General features: G+C 45.7%; 1 pseudogene; it reads left to right on the top strand.

The window, feature by feature from the left end:
* Positions 1 to 2,832: 2,832 nt before the first annotated feature.
* The window catches only part of LOC144772174 (lysozyme g-like), an 87,425-nt pseudogene continuing 72,224 nt past the window's right edge, over positions 2,833 to 18,033 (top strand).

Consider the following 18,033-nt stretch of genomic DNA (forward strand, 5'->3'; position numbering starts at 1 on the left):
AAGCGGCCACCATTATCCCAGGCTGCTCGGAAAGTGAAAGCACACATGGCGCACTGAATGTTGCAGGAAAGCATATTGTGCCTGCAGTAGGAGAAACTCATTAAAGAAAATAGTGCCTACAGGCTAAAAAAGACGTACCTGAAGTAATAGGCCCAGTCCTCATGGGAGGTTACAAATAAAGACAAGGCGGTACTAAGGAGGGATTAACAAGCCTATTAACGAATCAGAAGCCAGCATTAACGAAAGACAATGACACAAGCCAATGGCAAACATGGGCGGAGAGTGGGCGGAGATTCTACTCCATACTCCAATACATCTTGCCACAGAGTAGCGCATGCGCTGCCCAGGCTCGTCCTAAAAATAAGTAAAAAAACATTGTCATTTACGACGCCAACAGCTCTAACTTTCACACAAGTATGAGACCGATTGTGTTGCAAATGCTTGTTTCATTAGCATGGACACAAAAATATAGGGCAGACTGGTAAAATGCCAAGTATGATGTATGAGACTAACCAAACATGCAGTTATTCAACTTACTGTGCAAGTTACATGTTTGCCTTTAACACCTTGTAACATATTCACTATATACAAATCAAATCACTTTATTTCCCCATTTTAATACTTTGCTTTGTTCATTGTCCCCATTTTAATACTTTGCTTTGTTCATTGTCCCCATTTTAATACTTTGCTTTGTTCATTGTCCCCATTTTAATACTTTGCTTTGTTCATTGTCCCCATTTTAATACTTTGCTTTGTTCATTGTCCCCATTTTAATACTTTGCTTTGTTCATTGTCGTTTTTTTTTACCTTCACCCTTTAATGTTTCTCAGGTTTTGATACTAGTTTTCCCCTTATTTGAACCCCTGCCGTTGTTTCTATTCTCTTCCCCTCATGTTTATTTTGTTATGATTCCATATGTTTGAGCAATAGTTTCCTTGCTTTCACACCGTTTAATAATGTAATTGCTATTTTTATCACAATGCCTTCTCTGTATTTATTGCGCTTTCTGTCTGTCTCTTTTCGTGCAAAAGTATCAGGTGATTTATCGCCGGAGCTGAGTTTGGCGTCCTGTGATTTATCGCCGGAGCTGAGTTAGGCGTCCTGTGATTTATCGCCAGAGCTGAGTTAGGCGTCCTGTGACTTATCGCCAGAGCTGAGTTAGGCGTCCTGTGATTTATCGCCGGAGCTGAGTTAGGCGTCCTGTTGAATCGTGTACCCCTGCACTCAGCCCCAGAGATCAGCTGCTTCTGTCTGAACCTGCCCGGGCTGAGTTTCGTTTACGAAAAGTGCCGAAGAACAGGGGATACACGAACCCAAGGGGATACCAGATGGAATGCAAGCCACGGCATGACCGCTTCCGGGGTGGGAGGGGCTGAAACGTTACTTCAGTCACAGGGAAACCGAAACCGAAAGCGAAGCATATCGCTTATATAAAGCGGACCTAGAGGCAACAAGACCACCAACGCGCATTCTGCCCACCGAGGAACGACGTACACAGAAGAAGGCACAATGGCTGAGATCACGTCGTGTTTTTTCGGATAACTTAGCATGAAGACTTAACAGCCTTTGAGGCTTGACTTTATATTATGACATTTCACTTAGGCATGTTTCCTATCTGTTATGTATCAGATCTGTGTGTTGTTTTGTACCTGTTGTGTATCCCATTTTACAGCAGCTTTCTGGGAGTTCAAGATGGACTTGTTTTTTAAGTGTGTTATGGTGAGGGATGCCCAGACTGCTACAGTTGTATAGTGTTATGTTTAGCAGAAACTTCAAGCCTTTTGGCACTGAAAGGAGCACGTGACGTGTTCTTCTGTGCCACCCTTTCACACCCGTCAATCATGATCACAACACAAGTCAGAATTAAGATGTCATTTTTCCCTGTCTGTGCTGTTTATCAGATGAAATACTCTTTTAATTCATGGTGTGACCCTTAGGTGACATTATGAGAGTGGAGCCCTCTGCAGCTTCTGAGCAGGCTGTGCGGCAGGACAGACTGACTGAGAGAGGTAAGCTGAACACCCTTGTGCACACATTCAGCGTTTGTTTGGCCTCGGAATGCAATTTATCATTTAATAGTTAACTCTAGGCGGTGAACTCCGCTCCGCTTACGGATTTTGCGGAATTTTCCACGTTACGCGGAGCTCGCGGAGTTCCCTAAAACTCTGCTAAGTATCGGAGGCATGTTTCCTATCTGTTATGATCAGATCTGTGTGTTTTGTACCTGTTGTGTATCCCATTTTACAGCAGCTTTCTGGGCGTTCAAGATAGACTTGTTTCTTTAGTGTGTTATGGTGAGGGATGCCCAGCCTTCTACAGTTGTATAGTGTTATGTTTAGCAGGAACTTCAAGCCTTTCGGCACTAAAAGGAGCGCGTGACGTGTTCTTCTGCGCCACCCTTTCACACCGTCAATCATGATCACAACACAAGTCAGAATTAAGATGTCATGTTTCCCTGTCTGTGCTGTTTCTCAGATGAAATACTCTTTTAATTCATGGTGTGACCCTTAGGTAACGTCATGAGAGTGGAGACCTCTGGAGCTTCCAAGCAGACTGCGCAGCAGGGCAGACTGACTGAGGGAGGTAAGCTCAACACCCTTGCGCACACATGCAGAGTTTTTTGGGCCCTCGGAATGCAATTTCTCTTTTATCAGTTAACCCTGGGCGGTAAACTCCGCTCGCAGAGTTTGCGGAGTTTACCGCATTCCACGTTACGTGGAGCTCACAGAGTTCCCAAAAACTCCGCTCCGCAATGGAGACATGTTTCCTATCTGTTATGATCAGATCTGTGTGTTTTGTAGCTGTTGTGTATCCCATTTTACAGCAGCTTTCATGGTGTGACCCTTAGGTGACATTATGAGAGTGGAGACCTCTGGAGCTTCCGAGCAGACTGCGCGGCAGGAGAGACTGACTGAGAGAGGTAAGCTGAACACCCTTGCGCACACATTCAGCGTTTGTTTGGCCGCGGAATGCAATTTCTCATTTAATAGTTAACTCTGGGCAGTGAACTCCGCTCCGCTCGCGGAGATTTCCGCATTCCGTGCTACGCGCAGCTTGCGGAGATCCCAAAAACTCTGCTCCGCGTTGCGGAGTGGAGTCTTTTTCCTCGCTCGCGTTCGTCAACGTCAAGTTGGCGACCGTGATCAAAGAAAATCAACCTCCGGGCGAGATTTCTCCTTGTTCGCAATTGTCAAAATTAAGTTGACGAGCGCGAGTGTGGAAAATAACCACCCCGGTGAGATTTCTTAATGCGGGCAGGTCAGGTTTCTCATTGCGAGTGGTCGCATATGCTCGCGACCGCTCGCGTTCAGAAACTGCCCGTTTGTGTTCAGAAAGCTGCCGCTCGAGTAAAAATCTATTCGAGCGGCAGAAAGGAAAGCAGAGCCAGCTTGCGCTGTGTATGGTGCTGTTAACGAAGATTGCACAGTGCGGACATGCCTCCAGCACTGTGCAATCACAGCGAATGGCATTTTCCATCAAACTCCGCCACTTGCGGAGCTTTGCGTAGCACAGCAGAGTTTTTTTCCCACTTTGCGGAGTTGCGCATAGCGCAACTCCGCAAACTCCACCCAGGGTTATTAATAGTAACTTCCCATTAACTGACTGGAAATGGTCTTTAGAAACAGACACCCCTAGAATGGATTTACACACAATCATATTCAAAATATAGCCAAATATTTAAAAATAGTGAACCCTGCCCATATCTGCCTATTTGTCATAATTTTGGTCCACTAATTTCTGGCAAAATGCTGTCCCATTTCTTACATATTAACTCTTCTCCATAAAATCAGTGTGGCCTTAATTGCAGCCATTCCAAAGTGTTTTTCTCCTTTGTATTAATTTTTGAGGTGCATAATCAGTTTTGTATTAGAAATATCCTGTTGATCTCATTATTTCAGAAAAAAAGTCTTGTGTACTGCCCGAACTTGGTCCCATCACAGTGTAGCTGGTCAACTCCATGAATGCCGGCATCCTAAAAGTTGTGGAGTCTCTTGTGTTTCCTTGGTAACTGTAGACCCCCCATAATGTCCACTGGGTAAGCGTATCAGGCCCAGGCAGCATCGTGACAATCAAGAGCTGTTGGTAGGCTTCTACTTCCTTAGCTGTAAAAGGATTCAAATAAGCACTTCTAGTTTTAGAGCCTTGTTATGTGTTTGGTGGTCCTCCAGGTGCACCGACACCACTGTGCTGGCAGGAAGACCGCCATGCATGTGGTGCGACTGCCTGCCTGGATTCTGAGTTGAATCTAGGGCAGACGGTGCTGCAGTGGTCTCACGGCGGTGGCTGTGTTAGGCCTATAGGAGAGCCTTAACAGCAGACTGCAGTCGTGACAGTGCCTGCAGCACGTTCCTGCACAGTGAGTAATGCCCCATGTCGCGCATGAACCAGGGTTCAATTCTAGGGTGGCACAACATGAGTCCTCCCGGAAGCACTCCCAGGCCCAGAAGCGACCGGGTTGCATCTCCGCCGCCCTTTTCATGGTGGTTTCACCGCCATGAAATGGGTGGTAGAAATACAACTTGGAATATGCTCGACGGTGGTGCAGTGGCACCACCAGCATATTCCTGCACCTTTCCGGTGCACCACCGCCATGCAATCCTGGATCCCGGCAGACACGGCGATCCAACCGCCACACCCAAAATACAGCAGGTGGACCCGCAGTGGTGGCGGTGGTCAGGCCGCCACCATGAGTATAGCAGTCCTAGGACCACAGTACTCATAAAAATGCCCTTAATATTGATTGTGTATCCTAGTACCTGGGATGGGTGTGCTGGTGTTGTGCATTGGCTGTGCTATTGGCCACACATGTGTGTTCATGTGTTCATGTGTTGCTTTTTACACACTGCAAGCCAGCCTGCTCGGAAAGGTCTGACAGTGACAAGTGAACCTTCCTGCTCCACTGAAGAGGACGTGCATCCAAATTCAGATGCATAACACTTGCCAAGAAAGACTCCTACAGACAAAGGATACTAGCGGATATAGGGACCTCCCCCTGAAAACGCTCTAAACGCCAACGTGATAGCGTGAATTTAATGCGTTTAGTGACTGGCAGCCAATCTACTTGCTTCAGATGGGGGTGGGAGGAACTCTCCGGATATGACGTGCTGCTGCGAGTTGAATAATCCGAAGTCTTTGAATTAGAAAGGAAAGATTTCAACTCAAGACTATGGTGTGATTCAGGCAGTGGATAATCAGTGTGTGAACCAAAGTGTTTGTGAGTCCTCAGGTATAAGGTGCAGCAACTTCTGTAGCGATTTCAGTTTGCAGAAACATACTGACGAAATCTGCTTAATTTGAGCAGGGAAGGAAAGGGCTGCGTCAAAGATAACACCAAGATTTCTGGCAGGAGCAGTAGGAACCCGGGGTGGAGGAGAAGGACCACAAGAACGAAGAATAGAACTGCTGTTTAATTGGAGTTCAATCAAAGGAAGTTCTCTTCAATCCATCCGGCCACTCCCTGAAGTCTCTCATTTTGTTGAGAGCAACCTCCGAATGCTCCTGAAATTATCATAGGAGCTGGGTGTCACCGGCACACCATAGAATGCAATCAGGCCAGCCAAAGAAACCATATACTGATGGAACAGAGTCGGGCTCAAACTGAGTCCTCTGGGACTCCATATAACCTGCCACCATAGAATGCAATCAGGCCAGCCAAAGAAACCATATACAGATGGAACAGAGTCGGGCTCAAAACTGAGCCTTCTGGGACTCCATATAACCTGCCACCATAGAATGCAATCAGGACAGCCAAAGAAACCATATACAGTTGGAACAGAGTCGGGCTTAAAGCTGAACCTCCTGGGACTCCATATAACCTGCACGCCATAGAATGCAATCAGGCCAGCCAAAGAAACCATATACAGATGGAACAGAGTCGGACTCAAACTGAGCCTTCTGGGACTCCATATAACCTGCACCCCATAAAATGCAATCAGGCCAGCCGTAGAAACCATATACAGATGGAACAGAGTCGGACTCAAACTGAGCCTTCTGGGACTCCATATAACCTGCACACCATAGAATGCAATCAGGCCAGCCAAAGAAACCATATACAGTTGGAACAGAATCGGGCTTAAAGCTGAGCCTCCTGGGACTCCATATAACTTGCACACCATAGAATGCAATCAGGCCAGCCAAAGAAACCATATACAGATGGAACAGAGTCGGGCTCAAAGCACAGCCTTCTGGCACTCCATATAAAAGGGGTTTAGGGGCAGATGAAAAAGGGTGAAGATGCACCTCTTGAGATCTGTCTTCCAAAAAAGATTTTATCCTTGAATGTCCTCTTCTTTTAGTCTATCAAAAAGGGTGGCATGCCAGACTGTGTTGAATGCCTCTGACAGCTCCAGCAGGACCACCATTGCTGAATGACCACCGTCTGAGTTCTCTTTAACCAATTCTGAGACCTCCAGTAACTCCGATTCGGCTCTGAAGCGAGGAATCAAGTCCTGCCATGGACTCTGAGATTGGGGTAGAAGCAGATGAACTCTGTGTACGAATTAAGTGTGTGCGTAAAATCCGTTCCGCTCGTGGATTTTTGCGGATTTTCAGCAAATTCGCAATCCGCGAACTCCCGCGAATTTGCCGAAAATCCGCGAGCGAACGGATCTGGGGGCAAAAGTTCAAGCTTCAAGCTTGTAACTATTTTAGGATGGCGCCGGCAAGCTGCCAGCGCCATCCTAAAACAGTTACTAAGTTATCAGGAAGCACTAATAGATAAAATTAAGCAGGTGCACCTGCTTTATTTCCTGCTTTATTTTATCTATTAGTGCTTCCTGATAGCTTAGTAACTGTTTTAGGATGGCGCTGGCAGCTTGCCGGCGCCATCCTAAAATAAAACAGGAGTGGGGCAGAGGGCAGAAGGGAACAAAAAGTAAAAATGAAAAAAAAAAAAAAAAAAAGCGAACACGCACAGCGCCCCGCGAACACGCACAGCGCCCCGCGAACACGCACAGCGCCCCGCGAACACGCAAAGCGCCCCGCAAACACGCAAAAATAAAAAAATCTGCAAATTCGCACAAATTTGCGAATTTTGCAGATCGCGAATTCGCAAATCCGTGAATCTCAAATTCGCAAAATTCGCCCATGCTTAGTACGAATGAAGGTCACATGGCTTTTAATATGGATGTGACCTTTAGCAGACGACGGGTCAGCATGGACCTCCTTTCTAACCTTGGGACAGGAGAGGATTGACCCATTCATAAGAAAAATACAGCTGAAGAGAAATGTCTAAATCATAAACTGGAAAAAAAAACATGATGGCTCTTCGAGGCACCACAGTAATCATCAAAGTGCCTTCTGTATTCCAGTTCCTCTGCTCATCCTCCCGTCATAGCTGCTGTCCTCTCCAGTAATCCAATACTAATCCTCTAATTAGTGCAATTTTAAAAAATAGGTTTGAAAAAACTATGACTGGCTGGGAGCCCAGCTTGTGCTTGAATGATCAGGCCTGTCCTGCACGAATAAGCCAGCGTTCACACTGTACGCTGGTAGAGCTTCCCTTGGCTCCAGGCGCTACCTGGGCGGAGGGGGGCAGCGACTAATGTAGAGCACCTTCTGCTCTTTTACTAGTGTTTATTAGAGACCATATTGGCATGTCTAGGACTAAAAGTGACCTTGATTGACAGTAGTTTTAATAGCATTCCTACCTCTACTTTATGGGTAGTAGTGTAACTGTATTCTCCACATACTTTGCTTTACAGGGTGTGGATATTGTGGTGTCCGTCCGTGAATGAGAGATGACGGAAGATCCGTCTTACAAAGATTCCAGGCCATAGTTAGACCACTCCTCGCAGCTTTGTAAACAAGGCGCTCGGTTTTGTATTGTGTTGTGTTTGTGGAAGATAGTCTGAGGGTGAAGGGGGAAATAATAAAAGAGAGTATGCCGGGAAGGCCTGTGGAGAATGAGGGTAAAAGGAGTGGCCTAAGGAAAGGGGAAGGGAAACAGGAGGACCTGAATAGGGTGGGAAATGTATGGAAATTAGGGGCCCTACAGCAAGTGGGAAGGAAGGAAGCAAGCCGGCCAGAGGACAAATGGGAGCGTTTGTGGAGAATGGGAGGGAGTATGCAGAATGCGTAGGTCGGAGGAAGGCCAGAGGATAGTATGATCGAAAGGGAATGAGGCTGCTTTGGAAGGAGTAGAGGAAGAATAGTTAGTGAGAAGGGTAGCAACGGGAAGGAGGGGGCATGTATCTCCAGAAAAAACCCAGTGCTGACGTAAGAATGTGTTAGGGTCTTGGAAACGGCCTGGTCAGCCAACGCACACCGTATCAATGTGAGCACCCTACATATTTACTTGTGGTCATGCTTTTCATGGCCATAGGGTATTCAGTATGTTTGGGGCCTGATCCTCGGGCGTTCTGTGAGAGGCAGGCAGGGCGAGAAGCGGAAGCAATTTAACAATATATACTTTATTCGAAACAAGTTTCATAAAAGTACAATTATACAGTATCCGAAATACATTGACATATTCCAACCCGTATACATTGAACAAAAATAACTATACATGTAACATTTCAGACATCGGGTAAAAGTTTTGACCTGATGAACCAAGCATTCGCCACATATTTGGCCACCCCACAACCATATGCATTGAAGTGACATTAGTTAGAATAATACGCATGGCTATTTTATGGTCCCTCACCCCTAAATTCCTACAAACAGGTAGCACTGCATAGCCCGAGTACAGTGCACAAACGCTGAAGGGTGCTGCATCTCTTCCCTCCAGCGGGGAGTTTACAGGGGACTATAAAGCAGGGGAGTTGCAGTCCTTCGTGGGTGTGAACTTGACACAGGTGCATAGAGCTGCGTGTTAATTACCCAAAGCCTAGGTGTTCGCTGACACGTGACCGCATTGGGTGGCGGTACCTCCTCTTCCTGAGGGTGGGGCTTTTTACATAGTTTGTACAGGCTGAAGGCGTGGTGATTAGAGAGCTGAAAAGGGATGTGCTGCTGTTATTCAGCGGGGCTTGGTTGTATGTGTCTGGTGGTAAGAGCATGTGGTTTATTGTTAGAAATAGTTAAAGGTGGGCTAGCTAGCACATTAACATGGGGCGTAGAGCCAAGCATCGGCTTTGGCTTGAAGATCCCGTGCCCAAACTGAGCCCTGAAAATAGCTGACATGTAAATCACGCAACAAACATCATGTGAAAAAAATGTTTGGGAACTCCCACTAAGTTATGATTTGGTAGCATTTGTCACATATACTATTGCTAATCCTCTTCCCACCACTGTTTACAGCCCTACCCCTTAAAACGTAAGGTGTATAGAGTCCACACTTTACCTTTTACATTTGCAACTTCACTAATCCGGATTCCGTGAGTAAGGATGGAAATTCATTTTTTTCACCCCTTGATTCCGGCCCTCTGGGTTTTCAATCAGTAAGAAAAGCGCTGCAATTTAGCAAATACATCAAAAGACGATAAACGTGTGAACATGGAAATGCCAACGTGCCGAAAACGTTACTTAACTGCCCGCTGTGTTCGCGTGGGGACAGGAGATGTGCACGCGTACAGAGTGCACATCTCCTGTCCGTACGCATGCCATCTCCTGTCCCCTTTCAGAGGAGACACCAGAGATGAGACGCCATGCGCGTGTACATTGGATGTGCATGCGTGGACATGGTTTGTCTCCCTTCACTAGCAAAATCCACAACAATAGAGTCTCGCCAAGGAAAAGCAGCTCATGTGCTGTGTTCGCCAGGCGAGACCTAAAAAGGGGGTGACCAAACTTATGGTCATCTCGAAACTGGGGCTCAAGGGCATCTGGGGAAATAGAACTTGCTGGCGCTTTCATTGCGCCCAAACCGCGCGCTGTCAGAGGTTACCAGAACATGAGAGTTGAAGGATGAAACCCTAAACGAGCCCTGTCGCTCACAACAAGGATCCATTTATTTTTTCGTTTTTTGCTGAAAACTCAGCCTGAGGCAAGCAGGGATCCATTTCCTCCTTCTTCTGCTGTCCAACGCCGTCTGATGGAGCAAACACGGTGCTTTCGAGATGTCACCAGTGGCGTTCTGGCGGTGTTCAGTTTTTGCTGTTTTCTGGATGCTGAGAACTGTTGAAGGCTCCAGCTGTCGCTTGCAGGAGCTGTGATTCATCCTGTGATTACTGGTCTGCAGGTCATTTAATACCAGACTTCCTTTCTTTATGGAAGAGCCTGCAGAACCTGGCGGTATAGGAAAGATAACATTTGTTATTTCCTTTCCATTAACACAGAAGCAAATCGCCTGCTATTAACAGTGGAGCAGTGAACAGGTGGCCTGCAATATTCAGGAGGGCCAAAAACCATGGGACAACTCTGATCTAGAATGCGCTGTCGCCCTCATACAATACAGGGCCAAGGGCAGCACTGCAGGTCTCTTCAATTGGGGCTCTCCATTATCCTCACTAACTTCAATGTAAGGGTACATTTTCCTACCAGCTGGGGGTAAAAGGGGACATAGCATTTCTGTTCTAAAATAGACTTTCATACACATGGCTGTGCTCAAGACATCCTTTGAATTACTACATCTGTTTGTTCCTACATTCTTTATTCAGGAAACAGCAAAAAGGGAAAATGCATGATACAAGTTGTCTGGGGCATGCAGATACCCCGCTAGTAATTGTGCACCATGCGCACTACATGATGCACAAGCTGCACAGTGCCTCCTCATGATCACTGGGAATACATGGCAAGTGAGTCTAATGAATACAATGTAGATATTGACAGTCATTCCCTCACTCAGCTCACAGGCTCTCAACAGAGCTACTAATTCAGCAGCTTGAGCTGATTGATTTGGAACGCGGTAAGTCTCAATGACTGTGCGCAATGTGGTGATTGCATTTTCGGCCGTGGTGTCACCTAGCAAGAGCCATAGTCTTATAATTCTCTTTAAAAATCAAATAGGAGAATCACCAATCAAGTCTGTTGGTCATTTCATTTCCTGTCCAATTTCCACTCCACCAATTTTCACAAAGGAGGGACAGTAACATGGCTGACTTTCACAGTGGACATACTTTTAATCCTATCTATATATTGTTCCTACAATACTTATCATAACCGAATAGACATGCACTGGTGAAGTGTTGTCTGTCAGGTTCACAGCACGAAAATATCATATCTGAGAATTTTGAATGACTAGAACAAGTCCAGCCAACTGTAATGTAACATTGGGCATCATCGTGACCATCCCTTCACAACTCAGGACGGGTCTGCAATATCATCAAAAGCAAAGAAACACAAAAACAAAAGCTCACATGATAAGCCATCTTGTGTGTTTGCGTTACCAAACGCAAATTACATTAAAAAAAACACAATATGCTGCTTATATGATTTAGGTGTTCAAAGACTGCTGCATGCACTCAATGCACAGTCAATTTTAAACCTAGGAGCTAATCTCCTAGCCTCCTTAATTTGTGCCGGGGCTAGTCTAAATGTGTGAATAAATCTCTTATTCTCCTATTGTCCTATCCCTCCCTTGACGGTAGGTGACCTGCTGTCAACAATACTTACTGTGTCTCTTCTGTGATTCTTTCATCTGGCTTTCATTTCACCTTGGCAGCCCACTGCAGTGTAAGGTAAATCAGTCCATGTTCATTATAGTCCATTATAGTTCAGGAATCTGACAGCACTTTTCTGTCACTTTTGGTCGCGAGGCTGAAGCTAGTTTCTTTTTCGCCTTTGCGACTTGAGTCTGAAAGTACTTTTTTGTCTCCTTTAGTTTGTAAACCTGACATCCCTTTTGCTGTTGTCTTTAGTTTGTGAACTTAGCACTACTTTCTCAATCCATTTCAGTAGACAAACCTAAACTTTGATTCTTTCATGCAATGTCTCTTGTTCCAATTCCACTGCAGTTCCCAAGTTCTGTAATATTTGTAGAAATTCTGGTCATATAAGGAAAATCTTCCGAACCAGCTGAACTCAGAAGCAAGATTTAGCTTTCCATCTTTCCAGTTTTGATTGACTTTGCCAAGCATAATCATGAAGTCATGGATTCTGCCCCAAGTTATAGTTTCTGTTCAAACTGGAGACAGGTTGTGTATCACAGGGTAATGTTCAGGACCTGAGAACTATTTTAGGAAGTGGGAGGAATAACAGGTCAGCTGAATCTAAAACTAACGTAATCAGCATTTTCATGCATGATTGTGAGTGAGTGATCAAGGACAACATTTTGATTTTTGATTCCAGGAGTTGCAGCATCTCGTAAGATGGCCCAGACTGACTCCTCCAATATGCAAAAATACAAGGGCCTTATCGACAGCGTAGCACGGGAGAAGAATGTCCAAGCGGGCATTATTGCTGGAATTATCTCGCGGCAGTCCTGTGCTGGAGCCGACCTGATCCAAGGGTGGGGTGACGATGGCAATTGCTTTGGACTCATGCAAGTGTGTATGAATAAAATTCTGTTTTCTTGTTCTACTGTCCTATGTGAGATTGTGGTATTGCCTGCACTGGTTATCATCTGGGGCTCAAGGCTAGATGCACATGTTCTGTCCTAACTCCAATCCTTCCAATCACGATGCACAGATCCAGAATATCACTGAAAATGTTGACAAAATGCTGGAAGGCTGCAGTGAAATTACGGAAGCTGAAAGGCAGTACTAGTTATTCAAAATGCCCATATTGGGTATTGAATGCCAAATTCCATTAATCCTTTTCACATAGTTGTATGTTCCTGTAAGATCCAACTTATACAATACTTTGACAGATTTGACTTGATCCAGGGATGGCAGATATCAATTTCTTATGATATCACATTAATTCTCTATAGTTTATTCATGGCTTGTATTCCCCATTCGCCTTCGACACAAAAAGGATTGGGGACCCTGCTTGAAAGGTGGTCTGTCGAATAAAGCTTTTATCAAAGTTTTACTGAATTTATTGTTGTACAATGTCGGCCTCTTTCACCTTCCAGTGGATAGATCTTCCAGTGTGGACTAGGCTCTCCAGGTAATAGATCGATTTGTCTGTCACACTCTCAATGAGCTGGAAGAGTGTTGACTCGTTTCTTGATAAACACATCTATAAATTCATGATAATTTGGAGGAGCATCCTCTACATCCTTCTGTACTTTTAGGGTGGCTTCAGAAGAATGTGGCTGTACCTCAGAGCATGGAAAGGCTGATGCTGACAAGATTTATGTGGAAAACTGGGATTGGTGCCATTTCGTACGTGTCACATACTATTTCTGTGCAGGGCTTTGATTTCTTTTCAGTTTTTCCGGCTGATGGCCTGACTTAGAGTTTGGCGGACGGGTTGGATACCCCATCCGCCTTATTACAAGGGCCATGGGATATAATGCACATGCAATAAGGCGCATTCTTGTGACAGAGTAACCCTTACTCCTAACTCAAAATTAGGCCTTTGTCTTGTCAGTGACTGCTTTTGAAAGCACTGTGTATCGCAGTAAGATGAGTTAAAGGTTGCGTATTCCAGTCTATATGGGCGTGATGTTTCCTAGGTCATGTAGTGCCGAGAGCAATAGAAAGGGATAGGATGGAACATTGATTACATTGAAGTGAATCAATAATGGAAGGACTTCAAAAGTTACAGCTTCTACAGTGAGAGCCGTCGCATCTATTACTTGTCTCGCTTCCTTCATGTATTTCACCTTGATAGGACTCTAGCATCCAGTTTGAAATTGATTACCCATAAACCAATCAGATGCTCCAGAGTCTAATACGGCAAGAAGTATCACAAGTCCTCAAGAATGAACTTGCATGAGATCGATGTGATCAATCAGTAAAGTACACTTCAGTAATTCTGAGCCCTTCACAGGCCCGCTGTAGATAGGCAAGCAAAGTTCTTTGCCTGTAACTGAGGATAGCCTCTCACCAAATGTCCACACTAGAAACTCAATCATGTCTCCCTACGGCTTTTCCTTTCTTTGGTTGACAGGGTCACTCACGAGTCTCCAGTCTGCATGGGTCCTGCCGCCTGAGGGGTAACATCAGACACTGCCACTTGGGACTTTATTAAGTCAGGGTCTTCAATTTTAAGTCCATCCCTTGGTTCGCCGAAAGGTTTTTCTGGGCATCCATTCGCAGCTTCAGGTTGATTAAAGTCCCCAATGGGGTTGGTTGATTTAACACTAACCACAAGGAATCTTTGAGGAGGTCCCCGAGAGCCAGATGAAAGGCTGCAGCAGTGGACACGTCACCTCAGAGGCCAGGGGTTGGAAATGAGTGGTGTAAGTCAGAATATCCTGATTTCACAGTTTGAGCATTAATAGACCAGCTTCAGCTTATTATGTAATGCATGTTTGATATAAATATAGCGGAGAAATATGGCGGAGAATTGAGCCATCACTTGGGTCCAGCTGGACAACAGCGGGCCTTGATTTCGGATAAATGACAAAACCCACATCAAGGTGTGTTTCATAAGATAAGAGAGTATATAACTTTGGAAGTGACATGATTAAAAATGTGGGCTTTCGCTTAGAAGTTATGTTATGTTAGGTTACTTTGTTTTTGTATAGCGCAAATCACCACTGGTCTCTAAGCGCTTTGAAAAAAGAGGAACACAACCAAGTCACTAATACTCCGCCTGCTGTCGGGCTAACGTTAGGTAAGAGCAATTGCCTTTTTAAACAGGTAGGTCTTCAAGGCTTTCCTAAAGGGAAGTAGCACTGGTTCTCCTTGTAGAGCTTCCGGCAACTCATTCCAGATTTGGGGTAGGAGAACCGACAAAGCTCTGCCACCTTTGGATTTAAATTTAAATCTCGATGGGGCAAGCTTGCAGGCCTTGGAAGAGCGGAAGGCCATGCCTGGGGTGTACCTTACTAATCGGTCTTTGATGTATTTTGTAACCCTGGGCGTAGTAGGCGTAGTGGGGCTACGCGAAGCTACGCGAAATGAACGAGAAACTATGTCCACCTACGCACTTCCCGTAGCCCCACTACGCGCCACCCGCCTCCCTCCCGCCCTCGCTAAATACCACCCGCCTCCCTCTTGCCCTCCCTAAATACTTAAATAATGATTTTTAAAACAATAAACACCACTTACCTTGTCGGCTGCGTCTCCGGGGCTCCGGGGCTCCCTCTGGTAACCACGCCGCCATCTTGGATACTAATGCGCATGCGCGGCCGCCCACGCATGCACACTTCTCCTGAGATTTTATTTTATATATATATAAAATTTTATGTGCAGGCAATGCGAAGTCCCCTGGAATAGTCGCTATGTTGGACACCCGTTTTAAAGAATTAAAATTCCCAGCAAGTTAAAATATTCAAAATGAACAATTTTCCACAGACAAAGTGCAAAGTGCTAAGGTCAGCGTTTCAAAAGGCAAGACGTTTCAGTGCCTCAGCGTGTTTCTATTCTAGTGCAACTGACCGGGACCATAAAGCTTTTTAAATTCTGCCGATCCTCTCTGAATGTCTGTGGTGGGGATGTACCCATATTAGAGTAATGATCACAATTTGGTCCATTCCTGGAATCCTAACCACGTTATCAGCACTGTTTGTAACATTCGTCATGTGTTTATCATCACGTAATGAGCTGGTGGAATAGCCGGAAGTACAAGTCAATCTATTCATTTTAATTATCATTAAGAGTTTTATATATTGCAAACTAGACCCGAGACATCGGGTATCAGAGCGCTTTACATGAGCACCAGTTGCGTTACATGAGGACACATTCATTTTTCTTAGGCACGAGGAGAAAGTGATTTTCCCAGAATCACAGGATGTTGAGCGTTGTTGCCGAGACAAGAACCCGGTACCTCGGCTTCGAGGTCGACCGCTCTAGCCGTAAGACTACATTCTCTCCCCTAATTGGTTGAAACGGCTCATGAGAAGAGCTCACTCTTACCAGAAGTACTCCACTACCCCATTTTACACCACTTCGCTCTAATGCACCACAGTCTAATCCACTTAATGCCCTTCTACTCTATGCACTTCCACTTTACGCCACTTTACACCTCTGTATGACACTTAATTCTAGGCCACTCTACTCCAAACTACGCACCTCAAGTATACAACTCTAGTCCACTCAGCCGCACTCCACTCTACGACACTCCCAGCTTCTGCCTTATGGAAATTCCCACAGAAATCTTGACAAAATCTGCCTTTTCATTCAAAATACGTGCTAAATGAATAGATTCCAAATGTTTGACAGTGAACCAAACTATACAGTGATCTGTTATCCTCGAAGCTGAAAAGGGTGAGCAAATACACAAATTGAGATAGAGGAGAAGGCGAAGAAATGGAGGACCAGATCTGTGATATAGCGACATCCAGGAGAGGAAGTAGATTCTGTCTGTTGCTGCCTGCACCCTCTGGGCTTGTTTGCACCCTCTGAGCTTGTTTGCACCCTCTGGGCTTGTTTGCACCCTCAGGGCTTGTTTGCACCCTCTGTGCTTGTTTGCACCCTCTGGGCTTGTTTGCACCCTCCGGGCTTGTTTGCACCCTTCGGGCTTGTTTGCACCCCCTGGGCTTGTTTGCACCCTCCAGGCTTGTTTGCAACCTCTGGGCTTGTTTGCACCCTCTGGGCTTGTTTGCACCCTCCGAGCTTGTTTGCACCCTTCGGGCTTGTTTGCACCCTCCAGGCTTGTTTGCACCATCTGGGCTTGTTTGCACCCCCAGAGCTTGTTTGCACATCCTGGGCTTGTTTGCACCCCCTGGGCTTGTTCGCACCCCCTGGTCTTGTTTGCACCCTCTGGGCTTGTTTGCACCCTCTGGGCTTGTTTGCACCCTCCAGGCTTATTTGCAACCTATGGGCTTCTTTGCACCCTCTGGGCTTCTTTGCGCCCTCTGGGCTTATTTGCACCCACTGGGCTTCTTTGCAACCCCTGGGCTTCTTTGCACCTCCTGAGCTTGTTTGCGCCCTCTGGGCTTGTTTGCACTCTCTGGGCTTGTTTGCACCCTCTGGGCTTGTTTGCACCCTCTGGGCTTGTTTGCACCCTCCGGGCTTGTTTGCACCCTCTGGGCTTCTTTGCACCTCCTGAGCTTGTTTGCACCCCCTGGGCTTCTTTGCACCTCCTGAGCTTGTTTGCACCCTCTGGGCTTCTTTGCACCTCCTGAGCTTGTTTGCACCCACCGGGCTTGTTTGCACATGTGAGATATAACCAGTCTGACAATAGTGGATAGATTATATACCCTTGTAGCTTGCGGCATACCTTGAGAAATATGTCCTTTCTTTGTCTACTTGCTTATCAATGGTCAGCAGGGTTGCAAGGTAGCACAGATAACTCTAGACCCACCTCTGAGCTGTAGAGTAAGTTGTTTTGATTGGTTATTGGGAATCTGGGTCTTGTGAATATTCTCCGAGCAATAGTTTGTAAATATAACTGGCTTCATTATTTTTGCTGGAGGCTAATGGTAATGAGTGATGGAAGTCTCTATACAAGTCTTCGGGTGGATTTCCAGTCCAGTGAGTCCATTTCCAGTAACAATAGATCTTGTTCACGTTTTGTAGAAATGCGAAGAATCCTCTGCATGGAGGTGATTGAAGGGATATAGGATATTGATAGTAGCTGTGAAACGATTGCTTAAGGGTGATGGGACCAGTGCTAAGCCTAATGTTACTCTCTGTAGATCACATAACTGAACCCTAAGGATGGTATTTTCATCTGTTTCTGTACTTTGAAGCCGTCATTGCTTGGTGTGAGATTGTAAACTTTGTTGCATTATATTGACACCCGTCTTGATACCAGCACTGGTGTTTGTTGCCCCAACCCTACATGGACGACGGCTAGTTTCTGAACTCCAGCCCACGAGGGCTGAATCCCCTCCTACAGAGTTTCACAGGAGTCTTCCCAGCATGCTTGGTGCAGTAAAGATGAACCTTGGTGCAAATCCTGAGCCACTGATTCCCCTCGACTTGTCCTGGGACTCAGAGAGGGTTTGAGGCTTTCCTTTCCGTGCTTATAGGGGCTAGGGAGCTTTAGGTGGAGAGAAGCAGGGACCCGACAAGGCCTCTTGGCGCTAACAAAGGTGCTTGAGAAAGAATTTTAAAAGTAAGACATTTTAAGCTGGGTGGAGCTTAAATATGAACAAGTTGAGATTCTTCGCAGGTCATGGAGATCAAATGTGCATGGAGGCAAAAAGGAAAA

The sequence above is a fragment of the Lissotriton helveticus genome, chromosome 8, assembly GCF_964261635.1.
Source record: "Lissotriton helveticus chromosome 8, aLisHel1.1, whole genome shotgun sequence".
Taxonomy (NCBI): domain Eukaryota; kingdom Metazoa; phylum Chordata; class Amphibia; order Caudata; family Salamandridae; genus Lissotriton; species Lissotriton helveticus.